The sequence below is a fragment of the Mastigoproctus giganteus genome, chromosome 11 (genome assembly GCF_048544385.1).
Source record: "Mastigoproctus giganteus isolate SK-2022 chromosome 11, ASM4854438v1, whole genome shotgun sequence".
In the NCBI taxonomy this organism is placed as follows: domain Eukaryota; kingdom Metazoa; phylum Arthropoda; class Arachnida; order Uropygi; family Thelyphonidae; genus Mastigoproctus; species Mastigoproctus giganteus.
Window position 1 is genome coordinate 58,181,698 of NC_143585.1, and position 26,902 is coordinate 58,208,599.

General features: G+C 39.0%; 1 protein-coding gene across 1 annotated transcript in view; it reads right to left on the reverse strand.

Annotated features, from left to right (window-relative positions):
• LOC150078029 (xaa-Pro aminopeptidase 3-like) overlaps positions 1-26,902 on the reverse strand; it is a 123,915-nt gene that overhangs the window by 29,695 nt on the left and 67,318 nt on the right. The window lies entirely within an intron of this gene.

A 26,902-nucleotide genomic window follows, 5' to 3' on the forward strand; every position in this document is an offset into this window, starting at 1 on the left:
TTCAGTTCCTTTGTGACCACATCATTGTAAGCAATCAAATTGGTCAGACAAGACCTCCCTTTGACAAACCCATGTCTTAACTGTTACTACTCTTGTCTAGATGATCCTGCAATGCTTCTTTCACCAGTGATTCCATTATTTTCCCCGGAACACAAGTTAAACTAACAGGTCTGTAGATACTTGTGTCACCTTTTGAACCTCCTTTGTGAATTGGTGATACATTTGCACACCTCCAGTCCATGAGGACCTCCCCTGAGTCCAAGGAAGCTCTCATAATTATGGCTAAGGGTTTGCTTACTTCCTTTGCTGCCTCCTTTAATATAAATGGATAGATCCCGTCCACCCCAGGTGCCTTCCTCATGCTTAACTTCAACAATTTCTCCTCCACTTTGCTCTGACCAATTACAAAATCACTTAGCTTCCTGTTAGAATTTGATAAACTTCTGGCATTGAATAACTCTTCATGTGTGAATGTAGATGTAAAATACTCGTTCAGTTTATCAGCTACCTGAGCATGATCATCAAGAGTCAACCCATCTATGTTAAGTGGTCCAATCTGATTCATCCCTTTCCTTCTAGAGTTTACATAAGTAAAGGACTCCTTGCTGTTTTTATTTGCATCCTTTGCCAAAGATTTCTCATAATCTGACTTTGCCTGCCTAACCTCCTTTGTGACTTGATTTACAGACTAGTTTATACCTGCCATAGGCTTCTGTATCGCCTGATACTTTATATGCATCCAATACATTCTTCTTCTCTGCCACTAGCCTCATTAATTCATCTGACATCCATTTAGGCCTAAACCTTGAACAGTATTTCTTAGTATTACTCCCTCTGGTTGCCTCTCGAACATGTTGCTGTAGAAAACAGTCATCCAATAAATTCGCAAAAGTCTTGCTAGTGTGTGAGTGACCGACCCACTAGTTCCAGTCAATATCTGGAAAATTAAAATCTCCCATAATAAGACTCTGATTTACTGGCCCACTATTTCTCTGCACAATTGCTCATTGTACTGATCAGATTCATTAGGCCTATAACACACACCTACTCTCATTTTTACTTTCCCAGTGCTTATTTCACACCAAACAGACTCAACACTGTATTGTCCACCAACATCAACTGGATGCACTTCCTTAGATTTTATGTGTTTCTTAACTAACAGCATAACCCCTTCTCCCTTCCTATCCTGTCTATCCTTCCTATACACATTGTACTCCCCAAATTCCAACTCTGCACTGCCTATATCTGTGTGACACCATGCCTCTGATATCCCAACAATATCTGCCTTTGATGTCTTGACTAGCACTTCAAGCTCATCAAATTTATTAACTATACTCCTAGCATTGGTGTACATGCAAGTATACATGCACCTGTTCCTGTTCCTAGTTACCCTAACACAGCCCATGTATTTACTTGTTCCACTATGACTCCCAGCAGTCCTGGAAATCTCCATTACCTTGCTTTCCAGTCTGCTGCCCATTCTAATAGAAGCAGTGCAAGAAACACTTTTGCCTCAGCCTGCGGCCACTGTTAACCTTTTAGTCTGTGTATCCCGCCATGCTAGCAGTTTTCTGACCCACCTAACACTGCCTCAATAGCATCGGCAAATATTCATGCACCCTTTCTATTTAAGTATATCCCATCCCTGTAGAAGCAGTCTCTCCTGTCAACAAGCACAGACGAGGTTAAAAAAAATTCTACCTCTTGAGACTTTCACAATCTCTCCAGGACCGAATTGACTGAATAGTATAGAATCGACAGAACCAGACATCTTCGATTGATCAGAGTTAGGGATCTAGTTTTAATAAAGAATTAAGAGAAGCTATCACTTGTGGATAAATCAAGGTTTTATTGCTGTTACTCCACACTGCAAAGAGCAAGTAGTTAACGTAGAATATCAAAAGATATTTAGTGGCCCCTGGAACTACTCTCATCTCAGGCATGTCTCTACAAGCTTTTTAAAACCAAACTCATCTGCCAAAAAATTATTATGAACTTGCAGATATGGTGAATGATATAAATTCCATTTCTTCTGAGAAAGAAACTTAGTGAGGTTTATCAGATATCCTCAACATTCTAATCAGCATCATCCTATAACATACAGTCAAGTCAATGAATTAGAAACTTTTGATAATCCTAAATAGGAAAATTCTGTATCGAATTTTGTACATGAAGCAGAAATTGTAGAATATGAACCAGAAACAAATGTCATTGCTTCAGAATGTCAAAATAACACTGATAGAAAAAGTGATTTTCATAATGAATTATATGCATGTTAGTTGATTATGAAATCAACAGCGATAGTAACCATAATAGTGAACTATTGTTCACTATTATGGTTACTATCGCTCTCGCTCTCTCTATATATAGCTGGAATTGTAAAAAACACAAGATGCCAAAACTAGTAGAAAAGGAAAGTAGGAAATAGAAAAATTAAGGTGAAAGATAGGAGAAGAATGTGAAGAACCTAAAAGATGCATTGAATTATCTTTTATAGCAAGCATCAAATATTTCAAACTTTATTTTTCTTTCCCTTATTATTAGATTTTTAAACATCAAATTATATTCTCACCTTCTATTTGATGCTTACTATTTCTTTGTAATTTATTAATCATTTCATATTTTTTTCCCTTATAGCTTCTTTCCTGCTAATTGGCTTATTAATTCAGTCCTTAATTTCAGATAATTCAACGCATCTTTTAGGTTCTTCACATTTTTTCCTATCTACAACCTTAATTTTTCTATTTCCTACTTTCCTTTTCATACTAGTTTTGGCAGCTTCTGTTCTTTACAATTCCACCTGTTTGCACTTTGTCTCTTGCTTTATTACTTCTAGTTTAAATAAAACTTTTTTATCCTTGCTGCTACTTAGTGCACATAGGTGCAATTGCCGTATAACCTTTTTAACTTTTAAAATATAATTTGCTTATACCTCCATAATTGTCACTCCTACTCATTCTATCCATACTACACACACACAGTCGGACCACTCTTCAACAACTTTCCATATAGCGAAATTTTTTGATTTCCCATTGTTAGTTACAATGAAAGTGGTTTCCACATAACGAAGAAAATTTGAATGTTTAAACAAATGCAAATATTTGAATGATGTACAATAAAATCCAGCGTACAACAAAAAATAACCAAATATTTTATGAAACAATTCTTAAAAATGTACTCAATTCTTAATATGCACATACTGATAACTTAATTACCCATCTCTTACTATACTATACAGGCACTCCCTGACTTACGCAATATTTGACTTCTGTAAATTCGACTTTACGTAAGTTTTTGTTGGCTGGTGCAAACTTAAAAAAATCGTGGGAACGCATTTTCATCCCATAGGAATAAATGGGAGTATTGTGAAAACATCGCAATGGGAACCCAATTCGTTCCAAGACCTCAGAAGTTGAAATATTTGATATATAACTAAGCTATTTATCACTCTAAAAGGTCATTTTTATTATGGAGTGCTACCCTTCCATCGTCCTGATATGTTCCATTATAAGAATCAATTTTGAACGGCTTTGTTAAAATTTTTCTAAAGAACGTTTCTGGAGGTCGACCAATAAACAATAAAAACAATTTGCACTTTCTGGTTTACTGGGCTTTTCTGTTAGTGCAATCTATTATAAACAGGCAGTAAACTCAATCTTATTGCATTTGTGATAATCCCGATAACTGTAACTCTTTGGGTTTTATGTTATTATGGTGAAATGTGTTCCCCTTCACTTAAATCTTCAATCACATAAGAGACATAAATAAATTTTCAGAATCTTCTCTTCATTCCTATTTACTTATTACAATGATGAAGGGAAAGTGACGAATGGAAAGTGCAAGTGGTGGCAGTGCTAGGAAACCAAACAAAATTGATTAAGAAGAAGCAAGACAAGGTTTGTTATCTATTGCACGGGAATTAGGTCTCGCTGCTTCAACAGTGAATATTATTTTAAAGGACAGTGCATGTATAAAACGTGTTAAAGGAACAATGCATTTAACATCAACAGTGATCCCAAAACAGCGTTCAGGTGCTATATTGAAGACGGAACAGCTATTAATAATGTGGATGGAAAATCAGATTCAGAAGTGAGTGCCCCTGAGTCTAATGGCCATTCAAGCAAAAGCAAGAAGTATTTATGAAGACATTAAGGATAAGTATGGTGAACCCCAAGCCAAGTTCGTGGCAGGCAACGAGTGGTTTAATAGGTTCAAGTATCACGCTGGTTAACACAATGTTAAAATATGCATTGAAGTTGCCAGTGCCGATTCTGTAGCAGCAGAGTAATTTTGTGATGTTTTCAAAAAAAAAAACCCTTCTAAATTTCCACAGCCCTCAACCTCTGCAGCAGCGTACAATTTATCTGCTGGAGACGTTAATTCTGGCAACGATGCTCGAAAAGTAAAACTTTCTGACGTTATGGTTCTCGCCTCCTTTTTTTGTAATTTTATAATTTTGAAATTTTGTAATTTTTCCTATGCGTGAGATGAAAAAAAAATTGAACGAATAATTCTATACATATGTTCGTCAAACATTTCTTTTTTGCTTCAATCAAATTCAGCAAGCATAAAGCATAGTTGCAAGTGCCGCATAAGCCTTTAGGGAAATTCCGACACGTAAAACTTGACTTACACAAAGTTCCATGGAACGCAACCCTTACGTAAGTCGGGGAGTGTCTATATTTCTGAATGTTGAATTACAGTATTTTTCATTGTTGAAAAGGTCGTATTTCTTTATAACAAAATTTCTATTTAACGAATTTTTTCCAAGTTACATAGAAGTCCAACTGTATATATATATCTCTCTCTCTCTCTCTCTCTCTCTCTCTCTCTCTCTCTCTCTCACACACACACACACACACACACACACCTCAGACTGATAGCTTAACTAGAGCTGCAGGCAGAGGAGAAAGTGATTCTTGCACTGCTTATAATCATAGCAGTACAAGAATCACAAGTACATGCAGCAGCCTGGAAAGTAAAGTGTCTGGGATTTCAGGCACTGCTGTGGGTCATCAAGGAACAAATAAATACATGGACAGTGTTAGGGTAATTAAGAGTAAGAACACGTGCTGGCATAAACACTAAAGCTAGGAGCATTGCAAATAAATTTGATGAATTTGAAGTACTGATTAAGTCATCCTACAGACAATGTAGGGATAGCAGAAATGTGGGGTCACTCAGATGTAAGTGATGCTGGATTTGAATATGGGAAGTACAATGTATACAGGAAGGATAGACAGGACAGGAGAAGTGGAGGGGTTATGCTCTTAGTTAAGAAGCATATTAAATCTAAGGCAGTGCATCCAATTTACATGGATGATGAGTGCAATGTTGAATCACTTTGATGTGATATAACCACTGGGAAAATAAAAATTCAGTTATAGGCCTAATGACTGTGATAAGTATACCAGTGATCAGTAGTAGATATAAGCACTGGGAAAACAAAATTGAGTTACAGCCCTAATGACTGTGATGAGCATACAAAACAACAGAAAAATAGAGTGAGCCAGCAAATCAGAATGTCTCATAATGGAAATTTCAACTTTCCAGATGTTGACCGGAATTTCTAGGTTGGTCACTCACACACACTAGCAAGACTTTTAGGAATTCCTTGGATGACTGTTTTCTAATGCAGAATGTCAAAGAGGCAACAAGAGGAAGAAATACTCTTGATCTGTTATCAACAGTGACTCTTCATGAATTAAGAATCTACACGTAAAAGAACCACTGGGCAGCAGCAATCACAGTATACTAATGTGGAATTTAATTAAAGACATAACTACTGTCGAGGGTAAAGGGAAAGGCTTTGCTTTCATAAGGGTGACTACACAGTTTTTAAATTCTGTGCAGTGGGACCAACTGATGATGTTACCAACAGCAAATTCTAAATGGGAAGTATTCAGTGAGAAATCAAAGATGCTACTAAGCATTTTGTACCAATATATATCAGATGAACTATTAAGACATGTGGCAAAGAAGAAAAGTGCATGGGATGCATATAAATTATTAAGTGAATTATCACAGAAGCCTATGGTAGATATAAATTAGTCTGAAATCAAGTCACAGAGGAGGTTAGTCAACCTAAGGCAGATTATGAGAAGTCTCTGGCAAAGAATGCAAAGAAAAACAGTTGCTTCAAAGCTTATATTAATGGTATAAGGAAGGAGTTGAATCACATTGGGCCACTTGATGACTATGGGTTAACTGTTGATGACCCAGCTCAAGTTACAGACAAACTGAATACGTATTTTGCATCTACATTCACACATGAGGACTTCTTTAGGGAAGGGGATGCCAGAAGTTTATGAAACTCTAATGAGGAGCTAAATGACTTTGTGATAAATGAAAGGAAAGTGGAAGAGAAATTGTTGAAGATGGGCATAAAAAAGTCAACTGAGGTGGATGGAATCTCTCCAATTATATTAAGAGAGGCAAATAAAGGAGGTCCCTATGGACTGGAGATGTGCAAATGTATCCCCAATTCATAAAAGGGCGATCAAAAGGTGACATGAATAATTACGGCCCTATCAGCTTAACGTCTGTTCCAGAAAAATAATGGAACACTGGTTAAAGAACTAATGCAGAACTATCTGGACAGGCATGCAATTATACTTCAATCACAGCATGGATTTTTAAGGGGGCGGTCTTGTCTAACCAATCTGATAGATTACTATGATGCAGTGACCAAGAAACTGGATGCAAAAAATAATTCTGACATCATATACTTGGATTTCAGGAAGGCTTTTGATACTGGTATTGGTGTTTAAGGGCACAAAGGCAGCTGAGGCCAAAATGTACCAGGTCCTATATCATTATCCTGAAGTAATATAATTTGTTCCATTTTGGCATCAGAGGAAATCATATATATATGTATTTGCTTCAAAAAGGTATAGAGTTTAATTAGGTTAGCACTATTTCCAATCATGTGGGTAAGTGATAATGGTTCTTGCAGTTGTGATTGAGAATGGAAAGTACTTCTTCTGAAATGGGAATAGTGAGGACAATCTAAAAGTATATGCTTGACTGTAAGTGGTAGTGTACAATGCACGCATCAAGGTGGGTCATCCCCCATGAGTAGAAACATATGGGTTAGGTCAGTGGTTTTCAACTTTTTTTTAATAACGGCACCCCTAAGTAATTTATTTTATTTTGCAGCACCCCTACTCAATCTACTCAATTTTCTTTCTGTTAGATCCAATTCTCTCTCTCTCTCTGTATGTGTGTATATATATATATATAATATTAAAAATATATATATGTTATATGATAGTTATTACAATAATATAATTATAAAAATTACATTTCATAATACAAATTATATATACAGAGTGTCTCAAAAATATTGGTACAAACGTTTAGGGGAGGTAGGTAACATCTAAAGGAATGTGAATCGCATAGGAACCCATAACTGGAAACGTCACAGGAAAGTAGTAGCAGAGGCACAAGAAGCAGAAATGACACAAGACAGTAATTAGTGGCAAACATTTATTTGAAATAATATTAACAATGGAGTACGAGATGGATGCATTTCATGATGTTACAACAGATGCTCAAAGGTTCCACCATGAGACACGATGCATGCGTGACACCGATGCAGCATTGATTGGCGGACATGGTCGAACACACCTGGAGTTTCTTTGACAGTAGCAGCAGCGCAGATGAGTCTCGCCACGAGATCAATTTCCGTCTCCACAGGTGATTCATACACGATGGATTTGAGGTCCCCTGACAGAAAGAAATCAAGGCTCCATAAATCAGGTGAACGTGGGGGCCAGGCAATGGGTCCACCATGGCCAATCCATCGATGCCCAAAATGCCTGTTCAAATGATCACGAACACACCTTCCATAATGGGCAGGTGCCCAGTCATGTTGAAACCAAATGTTGCGTCTCACATTTGCTGGAACATTGTGAAGTAACCTTGGTAGAACTTGTTCAAGAAAGATCCGATATTTAGCAGAGTTCGTGCAGGATGGTAACAGGTATGGGCCGACCAAGCAGTCACCGACCATACCTGCCCACACATTTATTGCAAAGTGATGTTGTGCCGCATGGGAGCGCACACCGTGTGGGTTGTCGTGAGCCCACACATGAGCATTGTGCTGATTGAATAAGCCTTCCGGAGTGAAATAAGCCTCATCCGTGAACAAAACATAGGCTGGAAAATTCAAGTCTTGAACATTTTCTTGGAGAAACCACTGCGCAAAAGCCACACGTGCAGGATGATCTTGGGGGAGCTGTAACTGAACCCTTTGGAGATGAAAGGAAATGTGCCAGACACACTGTACATTGTACACTGCAACGAGACACTCCTAAGGCAGAGGCAATGGCACGTGTGCTGGTAGTAGGATTATTCTGGACGGAATTCAATACACTTTCTTCCATGGCGGGAGTTCGCGTCGAACGTGGTCTGCCCGCACTACTCCTGTTACCTTTAAATGACCCATAATCGCACAAATTTTGATGCACACGTGCAAACAAATGGTGGTCCAGTACATGTCTGTCTGGGAAGCATTCTCCATAAATTCGTTGAGCAGCTCGTCCATTGCCCTCTGCTAATCCATACACTAGGTACATGTCTGCCAGTTCACAGTTCGTATGTCGATGCATGCTCTTCGTGCGGTGACTACTGCTTCAATGAGCAAACCAGATATTTTCCCTCTTGCAAACTGATGAACAGCGCCGCCTACTGACTTACGGTGACGTTTCCAGTTATGGGTTCCTATGCAATTCACATTCCTTTAGATGTTACCTACCTCCCCTAAATGTTTGTACCAATATTTTTGAGACACCCTGTATACAGTATATAATAATTTTAATCTTTATATAGAGGTACTAAGTAAACATCAATTATAGATCACTACAAAATTAAAAAGATACTGTACACCTTTTTATAAAGAAATAACATATAAATTTTAAAAAATAATAAGTTTAAGTAACTTAAACCCAAATTACATGGCACCCCTGGAATGTTGTTGCGGCACCCCGGTTGAAAACCACTGGGTTAGGTGCATATGTTCTATCCTTAAGGCAGAAACACACTATTATCACGTCATGGGACTCTCATCATGTCACTGTATAGTATAAACTGTGAAGTCGGTCAGAGAAGAAGTAATGCAGGGTGACCTGATTAAAAATTTGATCTCAGGGTATTCATGCTTATGTTTGGGGTATTCATTCCTTTACCTTGAGGTACTCGCATTATATCTGAACAAAAAAAACCGAACAATTTTAATAACAACCATTTCATTTCTATATTTTGTTGATTTTTACAAGTTCGTGGAATGCAAAATTACTCAAATTTTAATAAAATTAACCGAATTATCGCCTATGCTTAAATTCGTTTAATTTGGAAATTTTTATTGCAAGAGTTATAAACACTAAAGGAAACTTTTTATAAATATTAACATGAAATGTTTTACATAATTGTTTACAATACACATTCAATAAACCTGATTTATTTTATCAAAAAGAAAATATTTAGCATTAGCATTAGCAGAGGCATATGATGCAAGAAAGCAAGCTTATTCAGCATCAGCCAAAAAAAAAAAAAAAAAACCACTCCCATTTCACCCCTCCGTTCGTTCGAAATACCTGTCCAGTTGAGCTTTAAATTTGTTTAGGCTATCAACTTCAACAACAAGTGATGGAAGTCGGTTCCACCAACCAACCACCCGCTGGCCAAAGGCAAATTTCCGCACATCTATCCGACATCCGTCCTTTCTCAATTTGAATTTATGTCCTCTGAGGTGATTATTCTGAGAAAGATGAAGAATCCCATTGGCACTGAGCATGCTCAAACCATTCAAAGCCTTATACACCTCTATCAGATCACCTCGCCGGTGCCTAGTCTCCAAACTCTGTAATTTGCAAAACTTAAGCCTTTCTTCGTAAGAGCAACCCTTTGTTCCATTTACTAATCTTGTTGCCCTTCTCTGTACCCGTTCCAGCAGAACTACATCCTTCTTGAAATGAGGCCTCCAGACCTGTATACAGTACTCAAGATGTGGCCTTACCATTGCCTTATACAAGGGAATAATCACCTCCTTATCCCTGCTAGAAAAATTCCTGTATATCATTGACAAGACACCATGAGCTACTCTTGCAGCTCGTCTGCACTGCTCAGAGAACTTCATATCTGCCTGCACAATTACCCCCAGGTCCTTTTCATTCTCCACCACTGTCAGTGTAGTACCGCAGAGTTGATACATTGCTCTGGGGTTACTGTTTCCCATATGCAGCACTTTACATTTGTCGATGTTAAACCTCATTTGCCACCTCTCAGCCCATCTGTTCAACCTTTCCAGATCCTGTTGCAGCAGCATAGCGTCAGTATTGTCCTTAACGACCCTGCCAACCTTTGTATCATCTGCAAACTTGGACATTAAACTTGATATCCCATCATCAATATCATTCATAAACACCGAAAACAACAACGGACCCAACACTGAACCTTGAGAAACTCCACTAATAACATTAGTCCACGTTGAGCAGTGTCCATTGATTACCACTCTCTGTCTTCTGCCACTCAACCATCCCCTTATCCATAGCAGCAATTTGCCTCCAATGCCACACTGCTCCAATTTGTGCAGCAGTCTTCCATGTGCAACAGTATCAAAAGCCTTTCTAAGATCCAAATATATAATATCAAAGTTATTCCCTGCATCTAGTTCTTTTGTGACTACATCATAGTATCCAATCAAATTGGTCAGGCAAGGCCTGCCCTTAACAAAACCATGCTGCGTCTGAGCTATAACTGAATTCTTGTCTAGATGATCCTGCAGTGCTTCTTTAACCAGTGCCTCCATTAATTTACCTGGAACAGAAGTTAAACTAACAGGTCTATAATTACTTGTGTCAGCCTTTGATCCTCCTTTGTGAATTGGGGTTACATTTGCACATCTCCAGTCTATGGGTACCTCCCCTGAGTCCAAAGAAGCTCTCATAATTATGGCTAGGGGTTTGCATACTTCCTTTGCTGCCTCCTTTAATATAACTGGATAGATCCCATCCACCCCAGGTGCCTTTTTTATGTTTATCCTCAACAATCTCTCCTCCACTTTCCTCTCAGTTATTACAAAATCATCCAGCTCACTGCCAATGTTTACTTTACCTACATCATTCTCCTTCCTGAATAACTCCTCATGCGTGAATGTAGATGCAAAATACTCGTTTAGATTGTTAGCCACCTGAGCAGGATCCTCAACTGTTGAACCATCAATATCCAGTGGACCAATCTGATTCATCCTTTTCCTTTTCGAGTTCAAGTATGTAAAGAACTCTTTTCTGTTTTTCTTTGCATCCTTTGCCAAGGATTTTTCATAGTCTGCCTTTGCCTGCCTAATCTCCTTTGTGACTTGGTTACAGACCAACTTATATCTATCATAGGCTTCCATGTCACCCATTAATTTGTATGTATCCCATGCATTTTTCTTCTCTGCCACATGTCTCATTAGTTCATCTGACAACCATTTAGGCCTAAACCTTGAACAATATTTCTTAGTTGGTATGTAAAGCCTGGTAGCCTCCAAGATTAGTTCCTTGAATGCTTCCCATTTTGAGTTTGCTGTTGGTAACATCATCAGTTGGTCCCACTGTATAGAATTTAAATACTGTCTCAGACCATGATAGTCGCCTTTACGAAAACAAAAACCCTTCCCTTTACCTCTGATGGTAGTTACCTCCTTGAGTAAATCCCACTTCAACACACTGTGATCACTGCCACCTAGTGGTTCATTTTTCTGCAGGTTCTTAATGCATGAAGAATCACTACTGATAATCAGATCGAGAGTATTGCTCCCTCTTGTTGCCTCACGAACATGCTGATGTAGAAAACAATCATCCAATAAATCCACAAAAGCCTTGCTAGTGTGCGAGTGACCAACCCACAAACTCCAGTCAATATCTGGGAAATTAAAGTCCCCCATTATAAGACTCTCTGATTTACTGGCCCACTCTATTTCCCTGTACAATATCTTATTATACTCATCAGAGTCATTAGGCCTATAGCACACTCCTACTCTCAATTTTGATTTCCCTATGCTTATGTCACACCAAACTGACTCGACACTGCCCTGTCCATCGATGTCGACTGGCTTCACTTCCTTGGACTTTATGTGTTTCTTAATTAATAGCATAACCCCACCTCCCCTCCTGTCCTGTCTATCCTTTCTATACACATTGTATTCCCCAAATTCCAGTTCCGCATTACTTATATCTGTGTGACACCACGTCTCTGATATCCCAACAATATCTGCCTTTGATGTTTTGAGCAATACCTCAAATTCATCAAATTTATTTACCAAACTCCTAGCATTGGTGTACACGCAGGTATACATGCACCTGTTTCTATTCTTAGCTACTCTAACACAACCCATGTGTTTACTTGTACCGCAATGACTACCAGCAGTCTCTGAAATATCCTGCATCTTGTTTTTCAGACTTCTGCTCATTTCAATAGAAGCAGTGCAAGAATCACTTCCACCTCTGCCACTGGCTACTGTTAATCTATTAGTCCTTGTATCCCCCCCAACTAGCAGTTTTCCGACCCACCTAACACTGCCTCGACAGCATCAGCAAAAATTCTTGCACCCTTTCTATTTAAGTGTATCCCATCCCTGTAGAAGCAATCTCTCCTGTTAACAAGTACAGTCCAGGCTGAAAAAAATTCTACCCCTTGAGCCTTGCACAATCCCTCCAGGGCAGAATTGATCGACAAGGCTCTCATCATATACTCCCTCCTATCGTGTCTGGGCAGAATTGCAGACACTTTCAAGTTCAACCCTAATTCACGGCTTTTTTTCAACAGTGACCTGTACTTGCTAAGTAATTCCGCCGGTCTCCTACTCCTAATATCATTAGTGCCAACGTATACAACTATATCACCTTTTGTGCCCTTAAAAGATGATATCCGCTCTACAACGTCATCAACCTTTGCCCCTGGCAGACATACCCTGGTCCTATTCCATCTAGCAATACTTTTTATCTAGCAATACTTTTCATTTGAGCGAATTTTCTTTAACAGTTTTTCATTTTTTAGTGTACATGCATAAAATTCTTTGCATGACATATTGTGATTGGTTTTCAGCAACAGTTCTCCTTCAACATTCTTATTTCTATCCTTTTTCCACACATTAAAATGCACTACTTAAAATTAAAATGCATTTAAAATGCACTACTTGCTTGATGTTTGTGGAGCATCGGGTACGGGACATGATACTGCCCTGGGAGATGTCTTTGTGTGTGTGCGCGCGATGCAAGGAGTGTTGTTATGGGCCTATATGAGAGCTTGAAGGACAGGGTGGATGCCTTCGAAGGATTAAAAGTGAGGGCCCATCAAGCGCTCAGCTGCCCACACCAACGCCAGAGCTTGCTCTTGGGCATCACGCGGCAGCACCCAAGGCAGAATGCGCTGGTCTCAAAGGAACTAGTAGTTGTTGGTGACTCTATTCTCAGGAAAATGGGAAACATGCTTTGTAAAAACGATAGGTGGAACAGGACCAGGGTATGTCTGCCAGGGGCAAAGGTTGATGACGTTGTAGAGCGGATATCATCTTTTAAGGGCACAAAAGGTGATCTAGTTGTACACGTTGGCACATGATATTAAGAGTAGGAGACCGGTGGAATTACTTAACAAGTACATATCAATGTTGAAAAAAAGCAGTGAATTCGGGTTGAATTTGAAAGCGTCTGCAATTCTGCCCAGACACGATAGGAGGGAGTATATGATGAGAGCCCTGTCGATCAATTCGGCCCTGGAAAGATTGTGCAAGGCTCAAGGGGTAGAATTTTTTTCAGCCTGGTCTGTACTTGTTAACAGGAGAGACTGCTTCTACAGGGATGGGATACACTTAAATAGAATGGGTGCAAGAATGTTTACTGATGCTATCGAGGCAGTGTTAGGTGGGTCGGAAAACTGTTAGATTGGGGGGATACAAGGACTAATAGATTAACAGTAGCCATTGGCAGAGGTGAAAGTGATTCTTGCACTGCTTCTATTGGAATGAGCAGCAGCTTGGAAAATAAAATGCAGGATATTTCAGAGACTGCTGGGAGTCATTGGGATACAAGTAAACACATGGGTTGTGTTAGGGTAGCTAAGAAAAAGAACAGGTGCATGTATACTTGCGTGTACACCAATGCTAGGAGTTTGGTAAATAAATCTGATGAATTTGAGGTATTGTTCAAAGCATCAAAGGCAGATATTGTTGGGATATCAGAGACGTAGTGTCACACAGATATAAGTAATTCAGAACTGGAATTTCGGGAGTACAACGTCTACAGAAAGGATAGACAGGATAGGAAGGAAGGAGGGGGTTATGCTATTAGTTAAGAAACACACAAAATCCAAGGAAGTGAAGCCAGTCGACATTGCTGGACAGCGCAGTGTCGAGTCAGTTTGGTGTGACATAAGCATGGGAGATCAAAATTGAGAGTAGGAGTGTGCTATAGGCCTAATGACTCTGATGAGTATAATAAGAAACTCTACAGGGAAATAGAGTGGGCCAGTAAATCAGAGAGTCTTATAATGGGGGATTTTAATTTCCCAGATATTGACTGGAATTTGTGGGTTGGTCACTCACACACTAGCAAGGCTTTTGTGGATTTATTGGATGATTGTTTTCTAAATCAGCATGTTCAGGAGGCAACTAGAGGGAGCAATACTCTTAATTTGATCATCAGTAGTGATTCTTCATGCATTAAGAATCTGCAGATACAGGAACCACTAGGTGGCAGTGATCACAGTGTGCTGAAGTGGGATTTACTCACGGAGGTAACTACCATTGGAGGTAAAGTAAAGGGTTATATCTTTTGTAAAGGCGACTACGATGGTCTGAGACAGTATTTAAATTCTATACAGTGGGACCAACTGATGATGTTACCAACAGCAAACTCAAAATGGGAAGCATTCAAAGAACTTATCTTGGAAGCTACTAGGCTTTACATACCAACTAAGAAATATTGTTCAAGGTTCAGGCCTAAATGGAGGTCAGATGAACTAATGAGACATATGGCAGAGAAGAAAACTGCATGGGATACATATAAATTAACACGTGACAAAGAAGCCTATGATAGATATAAGTTGATCTGTAACCAAGTTACAAAGGAGGTTAGGCAGGCGAAGGCAGATAACAAGAAATCTTTGGCAAGGGATGCAAAGAAAAACAGCAAGGAGTTCTTTACTTATGTGAACTCTAGAAGGAAGGGGATGAATCAGATCGGTCCACTTGATATCGATGGTTCAACTGTTCATGATCCTGCTCAGGTAGCTAACAAACTAAATAAATATTTTGCATCTACATTCACACATGAGGAGTTATTCAGGAAGGGGAATGCCATAGATGAAGTAAACACTGGCAGTGAGCTAGATGATCTTGTAATAATTGAGAGTAAAGTGGAGGAGAAATTGTTGAAGATAAACACAAGAAAGGCACCTGGGGTGGATGGGATCTATCCAGTTATATTAAAGGAGGCAGCAAAGGAAGTAAGCAATCCGTTAGCATTAATTATGAGAGGCTTCCTTAATGTAACTCCAATTCACAAAGGATGATCAAAGGCTGACACAAGTAATTATAGACCCGTGAGTTTAACTTCTGTTCCAGGAAAATTAATGGAGGCACTGGTTAAAGAACAACTGGAGGATCATCTTGACAAGATGGTTTTGGTTTTATTAAGGGAAGGTCTTGCCTGACCAATTTGATTGAATACTATGATCTAGTCACAAAAGAATTGGATGCAGTGAATATTTGATATTTTAGATCTTAGAAAGGCTTTTGATACTGTTGCACATGGAAGACTGCTGCACAAATTGGAGCAGTGTGGCATTAGTGGCAAATTGTTGCTATGGGTAAAGGGATGGTTGAGTGGCAGAAGACAGAGAATGGTAATTAAATGGACACTGCTCATCGTGGACTAATGTTATTAGTGGAGTCCCTCAGGATTCAGTGTTGGGTCCATTGTTGTTTTCTCTATTTATAAATAATATTGATGATGGTATATCAAGCTTATTCAAGTTTGCAGACAATACAAAGGTTGGCAGGGTTGTTAAGGACACTGCTGACTCTATGCTGCTGCAACAAGATCTGGAAAAGTTGAGCAGATGGGCTGAGAGGTGGCAAATGAAGTTTAACATTGGCAAATGTAAAGTACTACATATGGGAAACAGCAACCCCAGAGCAACGTATCAACTCTGTGGTACTACACTGACAGTGGTAGAGAATGAAAAGCACCTGGGGTAATTGTGCAGGCGGATATGAAGTTCTCTGAGCAGTGCAGACGGGCTGCAAGAGTAGCTCATGGTGTCTTATCAATGATATACAGGAATTTTTCTAGCAGGGATAGGGAGGTGATTATTCCCTTGTATAAGGCAATGGTGAGGGCGCACCTTGAGTACTGTATACAGGTCTAGAGGCCTCATTTCAAAAAGGATGTAGAGCTGCTGGAACGAGTACAGAGAAGGGCAACAAGGTTAGTGAATGGAACGAAGGGTTGCTCTTACAAACAAAGGCTTAAGTTTTGCAAATTACAGTGTCTGGAGACTAGGCACCGGCGAGGTGATCTGATAGAAGTGTACAAAGCCTTGAATGGTTTGAGCATGCTCAATGCTGATGGATACTGCCTCTCGCTCAGAATCACCTGAGAGGGCATAAATTCAAATTGAGAAAAGACGTGCGGAAATTTGCCTTTAGCCAGCGGGTAGTTGGTTGGTGGAACAGACTTCCATCCCTTGTTGTGGAAGTTGATAGCCTAAATAAATTTAAAGCTCAGCTGGAAAGGTATTTCGAACGAACAGAGGGGTGAAGTGGAAATGTTTTTTTTTTTTTTGGCTGATGCTGCATAAGCTTGCTTTCTTGCATCATATGCTTCTACTAATGCTAATGCTAAACATTGAGCTAAATACTCACTCACTCATTTCATTTGAATGGGGCAAAGCAAAAACAAAATTAATATTTTTTTATGTATTACATACTTAGTATGCATTTAAAAATTTTATCAAAATATCTGTGGTATTTTTGAGGTCTTTTATCTCAATATTTTTACGGAATGATTTCAACACAACATATTCTTCATACACTAAATCGATATTGATATTGGGAATTTTAAATAATAAAAAAAAAGTTTGTTGGCCGAGCCTTAAATCATTATAATGGTTTAAAAGAAGTCAAATAGAATGTAAAAGGTTACAAAGTATGCATAATATAAGTATTCTGGAACCCCCTTTGTAAATAGGATAGAATATCATTTTTGAGTCTTTAAGGATGCATTTCAACAACTACTTTATCGTCAGCTAATTCTTTCTTTCTTCCTAAATAATCATCTCAACAGGGTGTTTTATGATTTCTGCTTTTTTCAAATTCCTCATTTAAAATTGTAAATAAGGGGTATCTTGGAAATTTATTATAATTCCAAACAGGGGTATTATACCCCGAAATGGAGTATGTCTGGCAATTTGTAACATTGTATATGTGTCATTCTCTTTGAGGAAAGCTGAAGCGAAATGAATTTCCATGGTTCTAATTTGAAGAAGATTTAGAAAATCTTCTTCAAATTAGAAAATGCATGTGCTTTTCTATTAGCCGAGAAAACAAAAGAGAGTATGCAATGGATACACAACATAAACTGGAAGAGAACAGAAAAAGGCAAATTCCATCATTTACTGCAGGACTTAGAAGATGATGAAAATCATTTCAAGATGTACTTACGGATAAATAAATAATTTAATTTCTTATATAATCTAATTAAAGACGACATTCAAGGGCAAAATACGCGATTTTGAAATTCAGTGAGCGGTAAGGAAAAATTAGTTGTATGTTAAGGAAAGTTGAAATACTGCAAGTTTAATTTTGAATAAGGATTTATTCTGTCAAAATACGAAACAAAAATTTTTAATGAAATTTAATTACAACAAAAAACTACTTCTCAACCCTAAAAATTGAACCTGTTTGAAATTGTTATGAGTGGTGCAAATTGAAATGATTGACTTGTTCGTCCTCTCTCAATTTGTTAATTGTAATTCTGTTGATCTATTCTCCTCCTTTGGCCATATTTGAGTGTCCCTGTGACTGGACATTTGCAGTAGCTGGTCGAAGAGGGTGCTTTGGAATAGACACAGGAGCAACGTCCTTGATATTATTTGTTTTTGGATATTCTGACTTGTGCGCTCAAAACAGATTATTTACTTGTAATTTAATTTTCTATTAGCATTTCCTCCATTTTCCTCTTATCACGCAGTCACGCCTAACGAAACTTCTGTTCGAAATTTCGTTAGGCATGACCGCGTGAAAAATCTGAGCTCCTGACAATGTCATTCGGCCATGAAGCCCGACGTGTTATCTTGTGAATATAGCCAATGACAACAATGCGTCTCTGAGCAATAAACTAATTGGTAAATATAGCTCCCCCACATTTGATGTTAGACATGTATACAAGTGAAGTCTTGTGAAGTGATAGTAGTGTGTTTCCGCCCTTACAATGAAATAAAAAAGAAGTCAAGTAGAATGTAAAAGGTTACAAAGTAAGCATTTGTTATTACTTTGTGACTTCCATATTTCTGTCCACTGAAACGTACAGGCTTTTTTTATATGCTTCAAATAATCTCTATATGGTACTTGGTAATTTGCTGTACAAGTTTGGTTTTTTGGCTGCCCGATCTGCTCTCTCATTGCCTAAGATAACAGAATGCCCTGGAATCCAGCAGAATTTCACTAAATGATTCCTACTTTGTGGATGGTTTAAACAGCAAATGATTTGTTTCTTGATTGGTTCTGATACTGAAAATTGATTTCCCAAAGCAGACACTGCACTTAATGAATCAGTGTATATTACACTGCTAGCATTGTGGAAAGGGTTAATATTCTGTAAGGCTAGTTTTATTGCATATAATTCTGCAGTATAACTGCTACATTCAACCGGTAGTGATATGGAGGCTGATATAAGACAGCTGCGGCACCAACGGCAGAATCTGTTTTTGAGCCATCTGTATATATTTGGCAGCTTTGTATATTGTTGAAGGCTGTTGTTGTTGTTATGGAGGTTTAATGGCACATAAGCTGCTACAGCTATAATGTGCCTATTGTTGGAGGCATGTCCTTTATGTAGTTGTCTGATATTTTCATCTGCTAGGAATTTCTTTCCCCATTGCTGAAAGTGGGTATCACAGTGAGGGACATTTAGAGACCAGGGTAGATCAGAAACATTGCTCTCTTGAAGTATGGTATCAAAATCAATATTCCAGGTGTGAAACAAATCTTTCAATCAATGTCCATTCAGGGTTGGAAAGCAATGGTCAAACAGGATGGACTGGAAGGCTTTGAATTTTAGCTGCATAATTTAGAAGCAGCATTTTCCTTCTAAGGTGAAGTGGAGGTTCATGTGCCTCTATATACAGACTCTGAACAGGGGATGTTCTAAATGCACTCAGAGCAGTACGAAGGGCACTGTGTTGGATGGTATTAAGTCTGATTAATGCATTTTTCCTAGCTGAATCATATACAATAGCACCATAGTCTAAACAAGATCTGATAATAGCAAGATACAAATGTAATAGTGTGTTTTATTTAATAGAGAATTTTAGTTCTATCAGCTTCCCATGTCATAGCAGAAATGGACTTAAGTATATTAAGTTTCTTTAGACAAACAGTTCAGAGGTATGTGATATGCAAAACCAAGTTAAATTTGGTGTCCAATATTAAACCTAGGAAACTAAGATTACTAGTGAGAGGGATCAAATGGTTTTTTTAATCTTAGTTCTGGTTCTGGGTGTAGCTTACGTTTTTTGCAGAAGTGAACTGCAGTTGTTTTTTGTTCTGATAAACGATATCCATTCTGCAGTGCCCATGTCTCCAACTTATTTATGGAAAGTTGCAGCTGTCTTTCAATGGTATGAATATTTTGTGAACAACAAGATACAGTAAGATCGTCAGCATACATATATAGTTCTACAGTATTGGGGATGTTGTGTGTTATAGTGTTCAGTCAAAGTGAAAAAAGGGTAGAGCTCAGTACTGATTCTTGTGGGACACCTTCTTCTTTAGAAAATACTTCTTCCGAGAAAGTTGTTGTTGTTGTTATTATTTGGTTTTTAGGAGCATTAGCAGCTAAGGCCATATTGCTCCGAGGATATGCGGTGATCAATCCCTGACCTTCCCGCATCCTCCGTATTTGGTGGTGACGGGCTTGAACCCCGGTCTAATCTAACCCCAGTGGGAAGGAGCGTGTGCTACGCACTTTTGCTCCTTCCCACCTGGCTACGGAGGCGCCTTTCCGAGAAAGTACAGATTGATAGCAAACCTGAAAGGTTCTGTGTTGAAGAAAATTTCTAATGAATTCTGATAAGTGCCCTCGCAATCCTATGGAATGAAGTTCTCTCAATATGCCATACCTCCAGGTAGTGTCGAAAGCCTTTTCTACATCGAGACTTACCATTACGGATGTTAGTCTTGGCTTTCACCATTCGATCCAAAGTGGTTCTGTTTTGTCGGAATCCAAACTGATTGTTGTTCATCGGTGCTTTAGTTTCAAGAACCCAGGTGAGCCATATGTGTATCATTCTTGCTAGGATTTTACTTAGGCAGCTGGTTAGTAGAAATAGGTCGGTAATTTTCTGGAAGTGAGTGATCTTTTCCTGGTTTAGGAAAGGCTAAAATAATGGAGTGATGCCAGGAAGATGGATATGTACCTTCAAGAAAAATTCAATTATAGAACATTAATAGTAAATTCAAGGCCGTACTGTTTATATGTTTCGGCATTACATAATATATTCCATCAGGTCCAGCTACACTGTTTGGTGCATATGTTTAATGCTGTTTGCAGTTCAAATAGGTTAAACGGTTGATTACAGGCAATATATTGGGTAGTATAGAATTTTATTTTGTACCTTTCAGCCAAAGCTTTGATTTTAAGAAAGGAGTTGCAGATGTTTGGTAGAAAGTCTCTGCAAGGGCATTAGCTATTTTTCAGAAGATATTTCTTTTCCATTTTTGATTAAGATGGGAGAAGGAAGAGGTGGATATTTCCCATTTAATTGTCGAATCTTTTTCCAGATGAGACGACTGCTAGTATCCTTTGTAATAGTGAAGGGCAAACTGTATCTATGATTCCTTTTTGGCTTTTCTTCTAATTTGTCTAGCTTTTGACTTGAGCCTTTTATATTGAATTAGGTTGTTGGTAGTTGGGAACTTCCCGAACAGGTTCCAAGCTTTATTTTTTTCCTTTTTGGCATTGGTACAAGCTTCATTCCACCAGTGTTTAAGGATTTTGTTTACGTGTGGAGGGCTTAAGGTATTGCTCTTCTGAGGATATGTTCAGTATTTGCCAGGTAATATGCTCTGTGGGCCTCCGTAGCCGAGTGGGCAGGAGCGGGAGTGCAGTAGCACACGCTCTTTGAGTAGACCGGGGTTCAAGCCCCTGACTGCTGAATACGGTCGATTTGCCAACCCGCACTGGACCAGCGTGGCAGATTATGGTCCATTTCCCTCAGCATGAATTGTTGAGGAGGCTTCCACCCTGCAGTGGGTTGATAATGGCTGCACTTTACTTTTTTTTATGCTCTGTGACATCATCAATAGGTTGTAGTCTGATCAATTGGCTATCAAAAGAAAGGCGGGTTGAAAACTTTCCCCAATCTTGCTCTGGAGAATTTCCATTTTACCCGATAATCAGGACATGGGGTTTGTAGCGTTTGGATTCTGCATATGATGGGAAAGTGATCACTATTGTGTGGGTCGTTTAAAACTGTCCATTCTATACTGGGATACAATATGGGGAAACAGAGTTAAATAAATTGCTGACAGGTCCAATGGGAAGGTGAGTATAAGTATTTTCACTGCTGTTCAATAATGTTAGATTCAGTTGGTCTAGTATCGTCTCTATTACCTATTGTCCATGTGGTCTGATCCTCACAATGGATGATGTGCATTGAAGTCTCCAAGGATACAAAAAGGTGGTGGTATTTGTGTTATGAGGTCTTCTAGTTCTTTGAATGTGCACATCTTGTTAGGTGGAAGGTACAGAGATACTAGAGTTAGAATTTGCCCAATTGATACACGTACAGCAACTTCTAAGTGTGTCTGAAGCGGAATGTTTCTAGAAGGTATTTTACAGTCAACTAGAATTGCGACGCCTCCACGTGCGGATAATGAAGAATTTCTATCTTTTCTGTAAAATGTAAAATTTTTGATTGATGGAGTTACTTGTGGAGTTAGATTAGTCTCTTGTATGCAAACGGCTACAGGACCATATCAGGAGATTAAATCATAGATGTCATCGGTATTTCTGTGTAAACCTCTACAATTCCATTGTACAATGTTCTGCATTATCTGGGTTTGAGGACGGAAGGTGAGTCTGTTTCTTGTGAGTGGTTTGCTTTCGACGGTCATATTTCATTTTATCTTTTCTAGAAAAATTGGGACATCCAGAATCTGTACTCTCTTCTACATCATCAGTTTGATCAGGTGAAAATCCAGTCTCCACATCATCTTCTGCATGAAGATCAAGAACTGTTTTATTGTGTGTAGCTATATTTTCTGAGTCCATTCTATTTGAGTTTGGCTTTTGCAATTCAGTGTCTTGTTGCCTTCGTGATTTATTGGACATTTTATCACATGATGGAATTTTAGGCGGAACTGAGATAGGGGTATTACTTATTTCATCAACTAGAACAGGTTTTGTGGGTTGATGTGTTGATAGAATAGATTGTGCCCATTTCACAATGGATGTATTGGGCGGAATTGATACCTCAGTTTGGGTTTAAACAGTGTGGCACTTTAGTGTAGTGGAAGTGTATGTGCGTATCGGGATTGTTGGCTTTATTTGCTTTCTTGCTTCTTGATATGTGACCTTATTCTCGATCTTATACTTTTGTATTCTTTTTTCAATTTTCCAGAGGTCGCATGATTTTGAATATGCTGGATGGTTGCTCTTGCAATTTGGACATTCCGGAGCCTTTGCAGTACAATCTGTTTGTGAATAATTTTTTGACCCACAGTTAGGACAAGTGGTTTCGCCTCTGCATGTTGTCTGGGAGTGACCAAACTTTTGGAACTTGAAACATCTTAAAGGGTTTGGAATGTATGGCTGGATATGGCAGTGCAGGTAGCCTGCTTTAACTGTGGTCAGCAGATGTGGTGTACTAAACGTCAATATAATATCACATGTTGGGAACAGCTTATCGTCCTTCCATACCATAATTCGTCTTGCTTGAGTTACTTTCTGTTCTAGTAATTCCATGACTATCTTCTCTTCGGTGACATTCAATAAATCCCATTCACTTATCACCCTTTTGAGGAGTTCAGTGTGTTATGTGGTGTGACTTTCATTGGGATTCCACTTATAGAGGACATTTTTAATAATAATTCAAAATGCTGTGCTGCATGGTCTCAAGTAAAAGATCTTCCAACTGGAGCCTTTTCACCATTTTTGGTGTGTGCCTGCTGCATTCTCGAAACATCTTTAGATGACAAAGGGTTTGTTTGTTTCTTTCTTATTTGGTTTTTAGGAACATTAGCAACTAAGGCCATATTGCTCTGGGAAATGCGATGGTCATTCCCTGACCTTTCCGCATCCTCCGTATTTGGTGGTGACAGGCTCGAACCCCGGTCTAATCAAGAAGCGTGTGCTACGCACTGCTGCTCCTTCCCACCTGGCTACAGAGGCGCCTGATGACAAAGGGAGAGAGTTTGCTTACCAGCTGAGTGGGTAGCGAATGCATTATCAGAAAAGCTGGTTGTTCTAATTTGTTAGAGTCCTTTTTCATTCTTTTCGGAAGACAGATCGTCTTCCATTCTGCGGGTCTCAGTATGTTGAGAGCCAGTTGGCTGTAGTGGTGGACATGAATAGCAGTCCATTGTCTCCTTTAACCCTGGGAGTGAGAGCTTTTCCTCCCAGGTTTCTGGCTCCGTCACAGGGAGGCAGGAGCTGTGCCATCTAGTCACCAAGAGGCTAGAAAAGTTAGTTTTTTAGTGTAAATATTAATAAATATACTAGGAAAAGAAAGGTGATTTTACTTTCTGGGTTCTTACTCAAGGTCTGTTAAGTACAGAACCCTTACAAAGAACTGAGAATGAGAAAAGCACTGGAAAGAAAACAGAACTAAATCACTTAGAAAGATCTCTATATATCACTTAGAAAAATTCGCTTGGCACTCTGGGCCTTTTTGATACTGCTGCACATAAAATATTGCTATATAAACTGGAACAATGTGGCATTAAGGGCAAGTTATTGCTATGGACTAATGCTCTTCACGGACTAATGTTATTATTGGAGTTCCCCAGAATTCTGAGCCTGGGCCCATTGTTGTTTTCAATATTTATCAATGATGGAGGCATATCAGCCTTAATGTCCAAGTTTGCAGATGATACAAAGGTTAACGACAATAATCAGGGTGAGTTACTATTGCAACGAGATCGAGGAAAGCTGGGTCAATGGATTGAGATATGGCAGTTGAAGTTTATCATTGACAAATGCAAGGTACTGCGTGTGGGTAGCAGTAACCTCAGAGTAATTTATCAACTGTGTAGTAGTATACTCAGGGTAGTGGAGAATGAAAAAGACCTGGGGGTAAGTGTGCAGTCAGACATGAAATTCTTTGAGCAGTGCAGACATGCTGCCAGGGCACCTCTTGGGGTTTTGTCAATAATATACTACAGATGCGGCCATGGTTAGGCCGCATCTGTAGTACTGTCGAGGTCTGGAGACCTCAATTTTGGAAAGATGCAAATCTGCTGGATGGGTGCACAGAAGGGTAACTAGATTGGCGAGGGAACAAAAGGGTGATCTTACCTAGAAAGGCTTCAGTTCTGCAAATTGCAGCATCTCGAGACTAGGCACCTGCTGGGAGATCCAATTGAGGTGTTTAAGGCCTTGAATGGATTGAGTAAGCTGAATTTAATGGCATTCTTCCACTTGTTGAGACTACATACGAAGGAGCATAAATTCAAGTTGAGAAAGGATCGTTACAGGATAGATGTGCAGAAGTTTGCCTTCAGCCAGCAGGTGGTTGACTGTTGGAACAGGCTTCCATCTGTTGTTGTGGAAGTGGATAGGTTGAATAAATTCTAGGAAGAACTAGAAAAATTCTTGGAGGGTACAGATGGGTGAACTGTGAAGGTTTTTTTTTTTTTTTTTTTTGGCTGATGCTATATATGCTTTAATGCATCATCTGCCATTACTATTGCTACTTCTCTCTATATATATGTGTGTGTGTTTATTCTTCATTTATATTTCTTTACATCTTGAACTGTTTGTTCAAAATTTGCTTCGATCATACATACAACATATACATTCACTGAACAACATATATACAACATATTCACTGAATGGAATTATGAACTGGGTGGTAACAGTACTCTTTCCTTAATATACATTGAATTGTCTTTGCATCAGCAACTCCCTCTTGTGTAGGAATGGAGTGGTCTATGAAGCTTGTGAAGGCTCAGAGTTGGGAATGAGTGTTATTAAATTTTAGTTTATACATACTGGAGGTCAGTTTTTGAATGTCTGCAAGGAAGTATGGGTTGGCATCAAGATCTTCCCAACTTTGCTTGAACACGGAATGACTGTGTAGGGAAGATGTGCAGATGCCAGTATCTTGACGACAGCCACAATGTGGTTAAATGCTCCTGTTCTGTGGGGTCATGAATCTACTATGACTGGCTCAACAGCAGTCGAACAACCAGCCATAGGTCACATATGGGACAACAACACAGCCAGAACTATGATGGGGGTGAGCAGGGGCCCAGGCATAGCATTTTAAGGGCACACTGGGTCAATTATGTATTTTAAAATTACTTCATTTTTGATTTAATTAGAGTCAGACCACTGTTTAATGAACCTCTTTATAGTGAATTTTTTTGAATTCCTCTTGGTAATTACATTTAAAATAGTTTCTGTAGAACAAAGGAAATTTCCATATAATTATCAGATTACGAGTGACAACTTTGTATGCACTGTTCCCACCTTGGCTTTTAGGCAATTAGAAAGTGTGAATTAAGGATTAAAGGGATTACCATTCCACAATGTAAGCGGTGCCCTTAAAACCTATGCAGCCACCTATCCCATATGCTGAGAAGTCACACTGGCCAACTGCTTTCCACAGCCACTAAGAAGATTAAGGCATATTCCCAATGGATAATAGCCTCTGGTAAACCTATGCCGTAGTCCCCATTAATAAGCAGATTGATAAAAAAACCTCCAAGAAATACAGAAAAATGAATTTCAAGATGATATACAGGAATTTTTCTAGCAGGGATAAGGAGGTGATTATTCCCTTGTATAAGGCAATGGTTAGGCCACATCTTGAGTACTGTATACAGGTCTGGAGGCCTCATTTCAAGAAGGATGTAGAGCTGCTGGAACGGGTACAGAGAAGGGCAACAAGATTAGTGAATGGAACAAAGGGTTACTCTTACGAAGAAAGGCTTAAGTTTTGCAAATTACAGAGTCTGGAGACTAGGCACCGGCGAGGTGATCTGATAGAGGTGTATAAGGCTTTGAATGGGTTGAGCATGCTCAATGCCAATGGGATTCTTCATCTTGCTGAGAATAATCACCTCAGAGGGCATAAATTCAAATTGAGGAAGGACGGATGTCGGATAGATGTGAGGAAATTTGCCTTTGGCCAGCGGGTGGTTGGTTGGTGGAACCGACTTCCATCACTTGTTGTTGAAGTTGATAGCCTAAACAAATTTAAAGCTCAACTGGACAGGTATTTCGAACGAACGGAGGGGTGAAATGGGAGTGGTGTGTGTTTTTTTTTTTTTTTTTTTTGGCTGATGCTGAATAAGCTTGCTTTCTTGCATCATATGCCTCTACTAATGCTAATGCTAATGCTAAGATATTTTTGGATATGCTGCTACCACAGCAGAAAAAAATGGATATACCAGCTACATTTCCAGAGGAAAGAA